Here is a 15,537-nt window from a genome sequence, read left to right as displayed (position 1 = left end):
GTACCCTGTCCACGCTAGCGCTTTGTAATTTCTTTGGTAGTAAAGGCTGTTTCTAGATAAATATTCTGTGATGTAATTGTGTTGTAGCTAGCATGGTTTGATGCTCCGGTGTGGATAGGGTCCTAGAAACCACCCTGTGAAAGTCAGGGGTAAGAAATCTCTCTGTTGCACTGAAATGTTGAATTTCTCATCCTGGAGAGCAGTGTGGAACCTGAGCTAACCACCACTATGAGCCAGTGGCAGTGGCCTAGCTATACAACATCCACCTACCTGTTTACTTCAGTTTCCTATGGAGAAGTTGTTGATGTTACACTTCCACTGTTGTTTGCTCATCAGCACCCAGTCACATTGTAGTTTTGTTTTGGCTTTCTTCTGTTTTCTGGGCTTTTTAATTTTATCTCTGACCAGAGGATTCAGAGAGTGACAACACATGAGGATATTCATAGGAAAACCAATGTTAATGATAAAAGCCTCAATCTTTTTAAGGTGCAGACTTAAAGCCATAATACCTGCTCTGTTCACAGAAAGTGGTCTGTTGCTCTTCACAGATTTTAATCTCTGCTTTTTTTCTCTTGAACAATTTGTCTGCCACGTTATGCATGCAGTTCACTGTGCAACTGCATTCGTGTGCTCAAGCCTTGGTTGAATAAATGTATTCCACCAAGGCATGGGCTTGAGCCCATGGAATAAACATCTCTTCCTATTCCATTAAAAATCAAGCACCTTGAAAATTAATTCAGAAGTAAGAATGAGGTCATCACATTAAAAAGAAGGTTCCCATTCTAGGGCACAAATCAGCATCAAAACTAATAGCAAATAGCATGGGAAATGTGTTTGGTGTGTATCTACCCTGGATCCTCAGCTGATGTAACTCATGGTCACTCTTTTGATTGCAGTGGAGTCCATCCCATTTGCCCCACCTGAAGTCACACATCCGTGCTCCTCATTACAACAGAGTTTTAGCATTAGTGTAAAACATCAAGGCCACATCATGAAACAGCAGCTCAGATCCTTCCATCATTATTTACTGCTTATATTACTGTAGCACCCAGAGGGCCAGGTCATGGACCAAGATCCTTTTGAGGTAGGTGCTGTGAAATTGCTGAACAAAGAGACACCCCACGGGCCAAATACCGTGGCCAGATTTTCAGAAGGCTCCAGCCCCACTGACATCTCCCCAAGAGCAATAGGAACCACTACCCCCTTGGCCCTTGTGAGATTCTGTCTTTAAGCTGAAGAGCACGGGACACTATCTATTATCCCTCATACCATGTTAGCAGCTTCTGCCATCTGGCCCTGACCTACAGCACAGGCAACTTGCCCTGGTGTAAAACTGCATTTCTGGGAATGAGCATTAGTCAGCATCCTGGGCAGGATTCTTGGGGGAAAGGAAAAAAAAAGAAAAGAAAAAGAAAAGTGGAAAAAACCTGGAAAAGACAAAAAAGGCACCACTGTTGGCTCTTAGTGGGATAGCAACCTCTTCATTTCTGGATTTGTGTTCCTGAATTTGAACTGGCCAGCCCGAACTTCCACGTGCAGCAGGCTGCGCTCAGCGGGCTGCTCCATCCGGCGGGCTGGCCGGCGCGCGTCTCTTTAGCGGGATGCTTCTCGGTCCAGCTGTGGTGTGGGGTACTCAGAAATCTGGAGTTTACAAAACACCCTGTCCAGCTTACACTCCTGTTGTGTGTAAATACTCTGCGCATCCATTCCATTTGTGTAAAGAATAAAGCACACACAGTTATAAAAAGCAAGATGTATATTTCATACTAGCCGTGTCCTCGCTTATTTATTCCGATCCAAGCTCTCAGCTGGGGCTCAGTTGTAAATGCTTGATAGAGTGTTTATAAATATGTCATGAATTTTATTATAAAATATTAATATTAAAGCATTTTTACACTTTATAGCAAATGGCTTCTTCACAAGGCATAATTTGTCTTTTTTCCTTAAAGCAGAATAGTAACAGAGGATGAATATGCTCTTCATAAGTCTTGAGAGACCGCCGCATCTATCAGCAAGACAGACACGAGTCTGGATGCGTGATGGTGCCTTGAGAAACCGCTCAGGGTCACTCAGAAACTTCTTGCGCTTCTTGGTTTGGTTTGGTTTGGTTTTGACTTAACATTGACATGGAATTTACCACCAAGAAGGTTCACTTGGATGAAGTGCTGCCACTTTCCCCTTACCACACTGCCACTGTGCATTGGGTAGCAGCAGCATCTTGGTGACTAATTACCAGAACTTTTTTTCTTAATTAAATCATTCTTCCATGTTTCTGACACTGCAGCACAGCCACTGGGATAAGAACTGTAATAATTGCATGCTTGTGAGCAGCTTAGTGGAGCATAAACTCAGTTGTGCTATGGAGTCCCAACGGCCCAACAACCTTGGGTTTTGGCCATTCCAGGGATGTCTTTGCAGATGGCTTGTGGGCTCCAGGGAGGCCATGTAAATATTGTCATTCTCCAGCAGAGGCAGAAACGTGACCCTGACACTGCTTGCAGCACACAGATAGTCTGCAGAGGACCACAGAGCCTCCATATGGCTCTGGGAGCCACAACTGAGACTACAGGGAGAAAAACTCTGTGGACAGAGTTTCCCATGCTGTCACAGGCATGGGTAATCATCTAAACATTCATGGGGATGCTTTGCACTTCTCCACTAGATTCAGAAGAGGGAGAGAATCCAAACAACAGTTCACATTGAAATGCAGATGAACACAACTAAGGGCAACAAGAAGTTTCATTTGCGATGCCAGCTATGTACTGAGAGATTTTTCACAGCAGTAAGTTACTGCTCCAACAACCCTAGCAGCAAAGTGAAGCTGCTTTCCTGAGCAGCACTGTACAAAGCAGTCTGTAGGTGGGCTCTTCCTCACAGAGACACATCGCTTATTAAGATACTTTCTTCATCATCATCCTATCTGCAGGCAAACCTGAGTTATTTCCCAGACTACATTCTGCAAAAACAATCTTTACAAAATGCCTGGGAAGCAGGAAATAATTACAGTCACAGGAACCTAGACATGCTGTGACTATTAACTCAGGCAACTTTGGCAAACTTTGATAGTCTGTTGCCTTGGCCAGGCATAAAGTATTTCATCTCATACACTCATAAACTGGTTTGGGTTGGAAGAGACCTTAAACATCCAGTTTCGATCCCCCTGCCATGAGGAGGGACATCTTCCACTAGGTCAGGTTGCTCAAAGCCCTGTACAACCTGGTCTTGAACACTTCCAGGGAACAACCACTCTGGACACCCTGTTCCACTGTCTCATCACACTCATAGTCAAGAACTTCTTCCTTACATCTTATCTAAATTGACCCTTTTCAGTTCAAAGCCATTACTCCCCGTCCTGTCACTGTGTGCCCTTGTAAAAAGCCCCTCTCTGGGTTTCCTGTGGGCCCCTTTTTGGTACTGAAAGGCCAGCACAAAGTCTCCCTGGAGCTTTCTCTTCTCCAGGCTGAACTGAGCTGCTTCTATGAAGAAAGCTTCATACAAGTGTTGCCACAGTCCTCGGATCCTCTTCATAGCCCTCCTCTGGACTTACTGCAGCAGGTCTATGTACTTCTTACGCTGAGAGCTCCAGAACTGGACACTGCTTAGCTGGCATCTGCAAGAGATTCCTTTCACTATAACCAAGGCAATGACACTTGGGTGTCTGTGTCACCTGGCGGGGAGGAAGCAAGCGGTCATTGAGTTCCTAAATCTCTGGGCTCACATCAGATCCTTTTCCTCACCAGCAATCCATGCAGCAACCTTCATTATCAAAAAATCTTGGACAATGCAGGAGTAGTCACCACAATAGCCCTGCCAGAACAGGGCTTGCCAACAACACCAGGGCAAAGCTGCAAAGAAAGTGACACCACAACTTCAGAGCAGGGGCTGCTTGGGTTGGGCATGTCACTAGTAAAACACCTACAGATGAGCCAGTCTTTAGCCTGGACAAGAGCACAGCTACCCTGCTCAGTGCAGGACAGCTGTTGTGGGTGGCACCCACTGCTGCTGATGGAGATGGTGCCAAATGGTGCCAAATATCCCAGGGAGGCAGAGTGTGGTGCCCAGAAGAGATAACTAATTTTAGTCAGAGTAGAAATTGAAATGCTTGCTGCAGAAGCTCCTTAACTACTGTCAAATGCTCATTAGCCCTTGATCTAAGCAGAAGCAGGTGGTGGCAACCAGGGAAAATTAATTGGGTCTAATATATTATTAGTGTAATAGTAATAGGGCTGTTAAAACATCAGTAAAAAGGCAATACACAGCTGGCCCCTACACTACAGCAACTGATAACTAATGTCTCAGGCTAAACTAGCCTGAATTGGAGGGCTTGCTCTAGTATGTATGCAGTGTTTTTCACCTAAGCCTCTTACTGGCTTCCTTTCCACACAGTGCCAAAACCTGCCTTGCAGTAGAGTCTAGAAAGGCAACAGGGCATCAGCTATACGTTACAGTTTGCAGGTATCGTTGAGCTACAAACCTCTGGGGTGGGCTTTAATCATATAAGTACAAAGATGCTGAGAACCTGGGGTTAAAACCACCTCAGACAGCTTACACATAGTCCCAGCCTGCAGCAGAAATGCACCAGTGGCATCATTAAAGCCTGTCTGACCTCTGTGCAACCTACCTGCCCTGACAGGCTGGTCTGAACAAAAAGCATGCTGGACTCCAAGGAAACATATTCCTTAAGGGCTTCTTGCCACCTTCTCCTTTTTTCCCCCTGCCACCTGCAGTAACAGGTGGACAAAGGGGTTGTACACTACCTTCAGAGTCACAGCACAAGGCTGCATTGTCCCAGGCACCACCACAGGTAAGTACCAAGGGTGTCAAATCTCTGTTGAACATCTTCTTCTTTCTCTCTTTTGTAACACAGAACCCTGTCACCTGCTGACTCATTGAATTAAACTGAAGGGTCTGAGGGCAAATGCTTGGGGTTTAGAGGATGCAGGAGCACCAAGGCACCCTTTGTCCTCTGGTGGTGTATTTAGTGTCCATATCCTGCCTGTCTGGATGTGACTGGCTGGGATTCTGTTATGAGTAATGGCAATACCCCTCCAGTAAAATATCAAACAAATATTTTCCAAGCTTTTACCTCCTCATCTGTATTTAATCCATCTATAACAGGGCTGTCATTTGTTATAGGTAAGCAGGCCTGTCAGTCTTCAATATAACCTCTCAGGCAGTTGTACCCACAGCCTCTTTTTCCAACAGACACCACATTGTCCTAGTATAAAGACACCAAATGAGAAGGAAAATGTTATTCTGATGCTGTGTCTCCTAAACAGGGAAAAGCCCTGCAGATCCCTAATTCCAAGGTGATTGGCAGAAGCAGCCTTTCCAGCTAAACAACTCAGGTGTTTGCCTGAGCACAGCCCATGGAGGGACTGCTTTGGGGAATACATACAGTGTATAGCAGAGAGGCAAGTGCAATGCTACGAGCTTGGGGAAGAGTGGCATGAAAATTGCTTGGCAGGGAGGGAGCTGGGGAGACTGGTCAACAGCCAGCTGAATACGAGCCAGCAGTGTGCCCAAGAATACCAACAGCATCCTGGTTTGTATCAGGAATAGTGTGGTCATTAGCAGGGAAGTGATTGTGTCCCTGTACTGGGCACTGGTGAGGCCACCCCTTGCATATTGTGCTCAGGTTTAGGCCCCTCACTACAGGGAGGACACTGAGGTCCTGGAGTGGCTCCAGAGAATGGCAGCAAGGCTGGAGAGGGGTCTTGAACACAAGTCCTGTGCCTGGGGCTGTTCAGCCTGGAGAAGAGGAGGGGAGACCTCATCATTCTCTGAAAGGAGATTGTAGCAAGGTGGAGGCCAGCCTCTACTCCCAGGTAACAAGTAATAGGATGAGAAGAAAGTTGCATCAGGGAAGGTTTAGATTAGGTATTAGGAAAACATTCTTTACCAAAATGGGCACTGGAAGAGTCTGCCCAGGGAAGTGGTGGAGTCACCATCCCTGAAGGTATTTAAAAGACATTTGGGTGAGGAGCTTAGGGGCATGTTCCAGCAGCTGTGTACAGGAAGATGCTAGGTTATGGTTGGAATGGATAATCTTAAGGAGAGCTGTGAGTCTATAATTCTAAGCTGATAGCAGATCTGAGGTGGGAAGGGGGTGGTAATCTTGTCAGCTATAGTCGGTGGAAAAGGTCATAGGTACCAGGCAGAATTAACGGAGGGGTGTGGGAGGGGGAACGTCTTCCATTATTCAGTGCCTGCTTCACTTCATTAACCAGCAGACTTACAGATGGGTCCCTTAGCATAAGGTGACACAGGGCAAATACCAATTTCAATGCACTTAAGAACCTGAAGTAAAACATTAGGGAGGAGGTAATTCACAGTCCAATTTCTGTGAGAAGCTTGAGGAGACTTGGCAGCCCTAGCTGCTCTCAAGAGATTTAATTCATAAACAAATGGAACCTCCAACATTTCAATGACTCTGCTCCAATCAAGGTGGCAAACCCTCCACAGCACACTTGGGCATCTGTGTGTGTGTTGTGTACACACCCCTTTCATCCCAAAAGCTTTTCAGTCATGCAGGGTGATCCAGCAAGACTCATCTCAAATCAGCTATAGAGAGAAGCTATTGTATGCATTCCCTGCCCTGGGCTGGGCTGTGATAAGTTCACACTGCCTGGGGGCATACATGAGGGACCTCAAAGAGATGTCCTGCAAAAATTTAGCCCATGAGAGTTTCCAGGCTCTCCACTGGAGCTTTGTAGGTGGGAAGATGGTACTGGCTGTCCAGAGAGGGGCATATGATGCTGCTGCCCTCAGCATTTGCATCTGAACATGTGCCCTAATGGCTGCTCTGATACTGAGACCCCTGGGCTGCTCAGGTTGGTGATTTCTGTGTCTGGGTGTGTGTGTGTGTGTGTGTGCATGGGGAAGAACATGCATGCAGGGCTTCTGCACAGCCAGTGGAACTGATGGGTTGGCACACTGGTTTGTGTGAGCAGTGAGATTGTGCCTTGCCTGTGTGGATTGATCTAAAGCACACACTACACTACAGCCAAGCCTTGATTCCTGCCTAGGGGAAGGTAGTGGTTGTATTTAGAGCAGAAATTTGTGATCACTGGGGATTTGTCTCCATAAGCAAAGGCTCCACTAATGACTGGCTTCTGCCACGCTGGAATTTGGCCAAGATGATGTGCCAAGCACTTCTGCTCTTTCTAATTGTGTCCAGAGACCTGCCTTAGCACTTCATGCTATTTCCATAGGTTTACAGATCACAGAGGCACTCTGAGTCACGGTTGTATTGAACAACTTGCTGACCTAAAGAGGTCCTGACAGGCAGGGGTGAGAGCAAAAGGGGAAAAATAGTACAAAAAGTTGAAGGATTGATGTAACCATGGAAAGACGACTCAAGGACAGCACCCAGCCTGTAATGGGAGTTATCCCAAATCCACACCTTCCCAGCCGCTTACAGCATTGTATCTTTACTGGCTACTGAGCCTGCTGGTCCTGCCTGGGATGTGTCAGAACTAAATTACACAGCCAGAAATATATAGGAAAATGATGATGATGATGATGATGACAATAGAAATAAAGACTTGCTGCCCAGTTTGAAAACAAATCGGGGGTTGTGCTGCATGACAAAAAGAGGTGGAAAGTTAAATTTACTTAAAACTTTTCATGAAGAAATAATGCTCCCAAAATGTCAGTTCAAAAATGTCCCATATTTTGACATTCAAGATCATTGCAGACTGACAGACCACAGCAAACCCTTATTAGTTTGTCTCCTTTTTTTAGTATAAAAACAACTATAAAAAATATCTTTCTTTTGGTACAACTAAGACTGCCTCAGATAAACTTATCAGCATGTTCCAGACCAGCTATGCTTAGATCCTTGGGAAGTTTGTACAGTGGAATATCACAGTATCACAGCACCACAATGTATTAGAGGTTGGAAGGGACCTCCAGAGATCATTGGGTCCAACCCCCCTGCCAAAGCAGGACCACTTAGGGTAGTCCACACAGGAATGCATCCAGGCAGGTTTTGAATATATCCAGAGAAGGAGACTCCACACCCTCCCTAGGCAGTGCCCCATCACCCTCCCTGTAAAGAAGTTTCTCCTCATGTTGAGATGAGATCTCCTATGTTCAAGCTTGTGCCTGTTGTGCCTTGTCCTGACCACACCACTGAACAGAGCTTGGCCCCCTCCACTTGACACCCACCCCTCAGATATTTATGCACATTGATGAGATCCCCTCTCAGTCTTCTCGAGACTGAACAACCCCAGGTCTCAGTCTCACATCATAAGGGAGATGTCCAAGTCCCTTAATCATCCTCATGGCTCTCCATTCAGAAGAGAAGACTGAGAGGGGATCCCATTAGACCAGGTTGCTCAAAGCTTCCTCCAGCCCAGTCTTAAACATTTCCAGGGATGAGGAACATGGGTTCCTCTTGTCTGGGCAATCCACTCCAATGTCTCACTGCCCTCATAGTAAATAACTTCTTCCTTAATGTCTAATCTAAATCTACCCTGAAGTAAAAGACCATGTCATACACTTACTCAAACCCAGCAGTGAGACTAGGAGATAAATGACCAGAAGGGACTAAGAGGCTTTTCCCAAGCCTGGGATTCTCCCTTTTGCATCATCTGTATAATACCTCTAACCCAGACAAGTCTGCCTTCCCACACCGAATCCAGGCATGTTGTCTCGGCTGGGTTTTAATTACCCTGGTATTAGAGTTATAATGAATAATAAACAGTAATTGAGAAGACCCCCTAGATACCTTACTTTGAGTTGGTCCTCTGAGGTCACTGAGGGACAATATCATAAACTTTGACTTCAGCATTTTCCATACATAAAGACCAGTCAAATAATGTAAAGGGTCACGCTATAGCAATGCTGTCAAGCAAGCTCTGCAAACCATGAAAGTGTCAGAGATGCTGATGGGCTTTCAGAAGCTTTGGTTCCAAAATCTCAGCAAGTGTCAGCAAGATGTTTTGAACAAGAAGCAACTGAAGGTGACAGGCAAAGCCAAAACCCCTAGCAAAATACAGATCTGTTGAAATCTAAAGTGCCACTTTTGATCAGAGATCAGGTGAAGCTTAGGCCACGCGTGCTTTGCTTCCACCAGGCCACTTCTCTGTTCCTCCCTTGGTTTGCAGGTGTGACAGTAAGTTTGTGGTGTTGTCTGCCAAAAAAAACATTGCCCACGAGCTGCCCTTTCATCTTGGGAATGCCACAAAAAGCTGCTGGTTTCCTATCACACATGTTTGAGCCACTGAGCTTTTCCGAGCAATGATCAGTGTCAATCATATGTTCAGCTGAGGCAACACCGTCCTGGCTGCATTCAGGGCCCCTCTTCTGTCAGTTACTGCTCCTCATCGGTGACTCAGGAGTGCCAGAGCTCAGGGCAGATTTCTAGCTCATTTATGTTCTCCAGCAAAACTTACAAGTAGTCAGAATTCTAGCTGTGGACTGAAAACTCAGGACATTAAATTTTTTAGGGTTTGGGGGTTTTGTTTTGGGTGGGTTGGGTTGGGTTGGGTTTGGGGTTGGTTTGGTTTGGTAAGAAGTCACTATTTTAAAGGCAATACAATTTCTACCTATTAGTCAAAAACTGCTCTGGTCTAATATGTGATGCCAAAACCGAGCAGGCAGAAGGAAATGACCTTTCCAGACCCTCCTAGTCCTGCCTGGGTGATTCAAGGTAATTTTGTTGATGTTTCATTTTCATTTTCCTTTCTTTGAAACATATCCAGACTTCATGAAAATCCCTGAAACACTGGTCAGATGGTCATCAGAAAACCAGAAGAGAGGGGAGGTATGTACTGAGGCAGTAGTGCCTGAACGCCTCCTGGGGATTTACTTGCTCTAGAGCAGTGCTGTGTGGTGCAGAACAGATCAACCCTGTGAACAGGAGTCTGCTGAGACACCACTGGCAGCTATGAGGGGGTGCATGGCCCAGACCTCACCTGGAGCATCACAGCTGTGATGCACACATCCCCCACAGAAATGAGTAGTCTCAGAGGGGTTTTCCAGATACCTTCCAAGCAGCCACATGTGTCAGTTCAACCTCACACTTAGCATATGGCTGGGCTTGGTCTCCTACCCACTGCTGCAACCACAAACTATCAGTTGTCTTTGCAGTCCAACTGCTGTTTCAAGCCATCTTTGCAGTGAAGATGTAATAATGTTTTGCAGGAAATATAGCAAAGAAGCTCCTGGGACTGTCCTTCCATTTCAGGTTCTTTCAGCAAGTGTCAGTGTAAGCAGCTGCCTCTCTCAACCCCTCCATTTTCTGCTACTTTTAACACGAATGAGCCCTCTGGAGTGGTCCACCACAAGGGAAGAAGCTACAGTGAACTTTCTGTGCTCTTCAGACCCCTACAAGTGACAAGGAGAGCTATGCCTGGACTTAGATACCCTGGTGACCTTGAGAATCCAACAGTTACAACTGACCTCATTCCCTGGGGCCCAGTCACACACCCAAAACATCTGTCCAGAGCTTTGCAGTCCTCACCAAAAGCACCCAGCCTCTGTAGAGACTTGCTCTCTGAAAGCACAAGGACTTGCAAAACACCACTAGATGCCCATCTGTGCTTGAAACTCAGGGGAAATCAGTCCTACAGATAACTAACAAAAGATTCTGTTGGGGCCTGAGCTGGGAATTGAGTCCATCTGCTGCGCCTGCTCTTCTTGTGTGGCCAGGAGAGACACTCTTCCTTATGCCATTAAACGGTGAGGGCAGTGGAACTGGCCCCGAGTAAATATTCTTTTGTCTCCATGTCCCTTATGAGCACCCATTAGGCCTGTGACTTTAGAGCTAAATGGAAACACTGTCATCCACATGGTTTGAAGGTTGGGTCACCGTCCCTGGAGGTGTTCAAGAGGGGATTGGACGTGGCACTTGGTGCCATGGTTTAGTCATGGGGTCTGTGGTGGCAGGTTGGACTCGATGATCTTTGAGGTCTCTTCCAACCTTGGTGATTCTGTGTGTGTGTGATTATGGGAGAAGAGGAAGCATCTGGTCAGAAGAAGAAAGATACATTATAATCAGCTGCAAAGAGACAGCAATCATAAATCATCTTCTTGGTATGTGTTTGCATTCCTTTTTGATATTGCTTGTAACTGGGCAGCTCCTTGAGGGACATTATGCTTAGCAAGGCTGCCTGCCCTGTGAAGTTTCTCAAAACCTAATCCCTCCATAGGGAGAGAAATCATTAAAACTTAAAGCACAGGTCACCACACACATCGAGAACCTGATCCTGGAAGACATTTTCATGCAGCTTTTATACTGACACGAGTGCTCCTGTAACTTTAGATCCTTAAACTCATTCAAGCCAACAGGCATCCCTGCTCTCTTGTTTTCCTAGTACCATCTTCATGTGACAGGGTATCTCTTACTGAGTATTTTCACAAGAGCAAGACCACTTCATTCCCCATTTCCCATACAACAGCATGTAGCATCTCAAGGACTAGCTGTCTTTGCAGCCCAGCTGCTGTTTCAAGCCATCTCTGCAGTGCAGGTGTAATTATGTGCTGCAGGAAATACAGCAGCTAGCTCCTTGGCAGGGATGCCTCGACATGCAAAACATAAACATTCAGGAGAACAAACAGGGTTGTGCTAGGGCTCTGTGGATCCTTATGAGTGCCACTACTGCAGAAATCACAGGATCACAGAATTATGGAGGCTGGAAAAGACCTCAGGATCATCCAGTCCAGCCTGTGCCTCACACCACATCAGCTAAACCACAGCACCAAGTGCCACATCCAAGCTTTTCTTAAAGACCTCCAGCGATGGCAGCTCCACCACCTCCCCAGGCAGTCCATCCCAGAGCCTAATCAGCCTTGCTGTGAGGAAGTGCTTCCTAATACCCAACCTAAACCTCCCCTGGTACAGCTTCAGGCCATGCCCTCTTGTCCTGTCACTAACTGCCTGGGAGAAGAGTCCAACCCCCACCTGACTATAACTTCCTTTTAGGTAGTTGTAGAGAGTGATAAGAGAAGCTTGGATGAGGCTCTGGCCAGCCTGATCTAGTGTGGGGTGTCCCTGCCCATGGCAGGGGGTTGGAACTAGATGATCCTTGTAGTCCCTTCCAACCCTGACTGATACTATCATACTATGATACTATGATAAGGCTCCCTCTAAGTCTCCTCTTCTCCAGGCTGAACAACCCCAGCCCCCTCAGCCTTTCCTCATATGACTTTCCCTTTTCAATTCTTAAAGACATTCATATACTAAATTTCTTAGCCATTTCAATTGTTATTTCTTGTTTGCTGAGTCCACACAGGTTCCTGGGCATTAAAAATCCATGGGCATCTTGTCACTGTTCTCTCTGGAGGCAGGCTCGGTCTGCATCCAATCACCATACCATGCCTCATTATTAAATCAACAGAACTGCCTCAAAGCAAGAAGAAAGTGAGCACTGGTCTAACCTGGCTGCATTGATCTGTCACCACCAATTCACCACACAAGCCATGGCAGTATTGAGCAGCTTGGTGATGGAAGAGATCCTGTATTGGTGACTCTGACGCACAGCTCTGGCAAAGAATGTGTCAAGAGAATCTTTTATTAGTTCACTGCTGAGCAGCATGGTCAGAAAGCACCTGGCTTAGATTTATTGGATCCATTTCAAAGTTAGCTAACACAAAGCTTTCTGTACTGAAGGACAATTTACATGACATTCAGGTTAGTGTCTTCTTGGTTTTCTCCCACCCCACACACCCCCCACCCCAACCTGGCATCCAGGGAATGCCATATTAAAAGTCTCATCTGTTTCTTGGCTGTTCTGGCAACCACTTCCTATCTCTTGCCTTTGGACAGCACTGAACTAATGCTTTTTCTCCCATGGAGTTCCCTTGCTGTTGAAAAAGCTTGCTGCCTGACTGACCTGCCTCCTCCTTGTGCTGCTGAAGGCTTAGAGGACAGCTACACCTTTGATCTTCATAGGTAGATGATGGACTGAAACTCAGAAAGATTTGGTTCCTCTCTGGCTCATTTCCATGCCTCAGGTTCCCCATCTGAAACACACAGGTGGTAAAACTCCTCTTCCTGTACCAGAGAGATGATGACAAACTGATACATAATATAGACAAAAGTAAGCCCAGAATGATTTCAGGGCTTACTCAGAAGGAAGCCCAAGCTTCAAATTCTCAGCTGTGTAGGATACTGCTGAACAAGGAGAGACAGCAACTCGCCTTGCTCTGGGTGCAAGACTACACATCCCACTACGATGCCCTTGAAGGGATCTAAACCTAAATTGCTCTTACTCTCAGTTCTTTCCAGGTTGCCAGTTCTATCCAGTGCACAGCAGAGGGCTTCTGGCTGTCAAAATCTTACTTGCTATCCCTCCATGGAGACACTGACTTGAAAATATAACACCTTCATGAACGTGCAGTTGCAGTCTTCAAACCCTGAGCACATTCTGCTTGCTCTTTGTAGGCAAACCCAACTCAACTGCAACATATTTGAAATACAATTGACTCTCACCAGATGCAAAAATTTCTGGTTGCATCTCAGCATCACCCAAAAAGATGAAGAAAAATTCTGCCTTTGAAACATTTTGCCCTTGAAATATCAACAAATCACTGCACTGGTTAGGCTGCACCTCAAGTCCTGTGTCCAGTTCTGGGCCCCTCAGTTTAGGAAGGAGGTTGACTTGCTGGAATGAGTCCAGAGAAGGGCAACAAAGTTGGTGAGGGGCTTGGAACACAGCCCTGTGAGGAGAGACTGAGGGAGACGGGGCTGTTTAGCCTGGAGAAGAAGAGACTCAGGAGTGACCTCATTGCTGTCTACAACTACCTGAAGGGAGGTTGTAGTCAGGCAGAGGTTGGTCTCTTCTCCCAGGCAACCAGTACCAGAACAAGAGGACACAGTCTCAAGTTGCGCCAGGGGAGGTTTAGGCTGGAGGTTAGGAGGAAGTTTTACACAGAGAGAGTGATTGCTCACTGGAATGGGCTGCCTGGGCAGGTGGTAGAGTCACCATCACTGGAGGTGTTCAGGAGGAGACTTGATTAGGTGGTGGTGGTTGATATGTTGGACATGATGATCTTGAAGGTCTCTTCCAACCTGGTTTATTCTATTCTATTCTATTCTATTCAAATCTGAGCGAAAGCATATCCAAACTGATCTAGTCAATGGCAAACTCTTCTGATGAGTAAGAGCAGGAGGGATCACCTCAGCAGATATGTGGAATGGCTTTAGAAAGTAAAAGTCTGCCAACAGCCAAACAGTCATTGCAACTGGAGGTGAGCTGTTCAACAGATTAGCCCTCATGAGAGTGAGCGTGCAGGGACACAGACACCGAGCAAGTCCACAGTCTATGTATATTGGGATGCAGAGCAGAACAAAAAGGAATGTGATCTTGGGGGGATTTCTCTAGAGCTGAGTCAGCTGGAGATTTGCTGCTGCTTCCTCTTAAAAATACATTTTCCCAGGGAGAAATACACAAAGGGGGAAAATAGAAGAAAGTGGTGGGAGGGAGTAATACAGCCCTGCCACCTCAGAGCTGGAGAGACTGTCTTGTTCATCTGGAAAGCTCCTCGTGGAAAACTACATGCATTTCATGGTCACAGCCCAGTGGCAGCCAGAAGAGAAAGTGGTAGCTCCAGAGAAGCACAAGGGCCAAGCAAGTTCTCTGTTCCCCAGTGTATCCTGTAGTGCCCCTCTGGGAGGAGAAGAATCAAAGAATCACAGAATGGTTTAGGTGGGAAGGGTCCTTTAAATGTCATCTGGTCACACCCTTTCTGTTGCAGTCAAGGACATCTTCAACTAGATCAGGCTGCTTAAAGCCCTGTCCAACCTGACCTTGAATGTTTCCAGGGATTGGGCATCCACAGCCTCTCTGGGCAATCTATGCCAATGGCCAACCACTGCCACCATTAAAAAAATTCTTCTTTAGTCTAAATCTGCTAACCCTCACCTTGTCACTACTGCCCCTACTAGAAAGTCTGTCCCCATCTTTCTCAGAGGCCTCCTTTAGTACTGAAAGGCTGCAGTAAGACTCCCTGGGTCCTTCTCTAGGCTGAACAACCTCAGTTCTGTCAGCCTTTCCTCTCAGCAGAGGGGTGTCATTCCACTGACCATTTCTGTGGTTCTCTGACCCACTCCAACAGCTTCGTGTTTTTCCTGTGCTGAGGAAGTGAGACCTCATGCACCTAACTAAAGCTTTGCTCAGCAAATTGCTTAGGTGTATGTTTGACTATAAACACACACATAAGCGGTTTGCAGTAATGCAACCAAAGAGTTTGCATCTAGTGCCAAGGAGAATTGGAGGAGGCACCTAATCCAGTGCCAGTTTTGCTTCCCTTTAGATACCAGAGACTAGAGAGGTTAAAAAGGCATTTTTCAGCCTGGCAGCCCATAAATTTCTGCCTCTCTCTAAAATGAAATCCTGTAAGTGATTATTTTTCCTCTACCAGTTACAGAGCACATGCTTGCTGCTAGCAAGCTGCCCCAGGATCTCCTGGGCAGTGTATAACTGGCATCTAATTTCAACCTGCTCCATCAGATCTGTCAGAATCTTCACAATATTTTTATTCATTCTTTCTTTTGTTGGTTGGTTTGGTTGGGGTTGGGGTTGGGGT

The sequence above is a fragment of the Dryobates pubescens genome, chromosome 10 (assembly GCF_014839835.1).
Source record: "Dryobates pubescens isolate bDryPub1 chromosome 10, bDryPub1.pri, whole genome shotgun sequence".
In the NCBI taxonomy this organism is placed as follows: domain Eukaryota; kingdom Metazoa; phylum Chordata; class Aves; order Piciformes; family Picidae; genus Dryobates; species Dryobates pubescens.
This window is presented reverse-complemented; position numbering follows the sequence as displayed.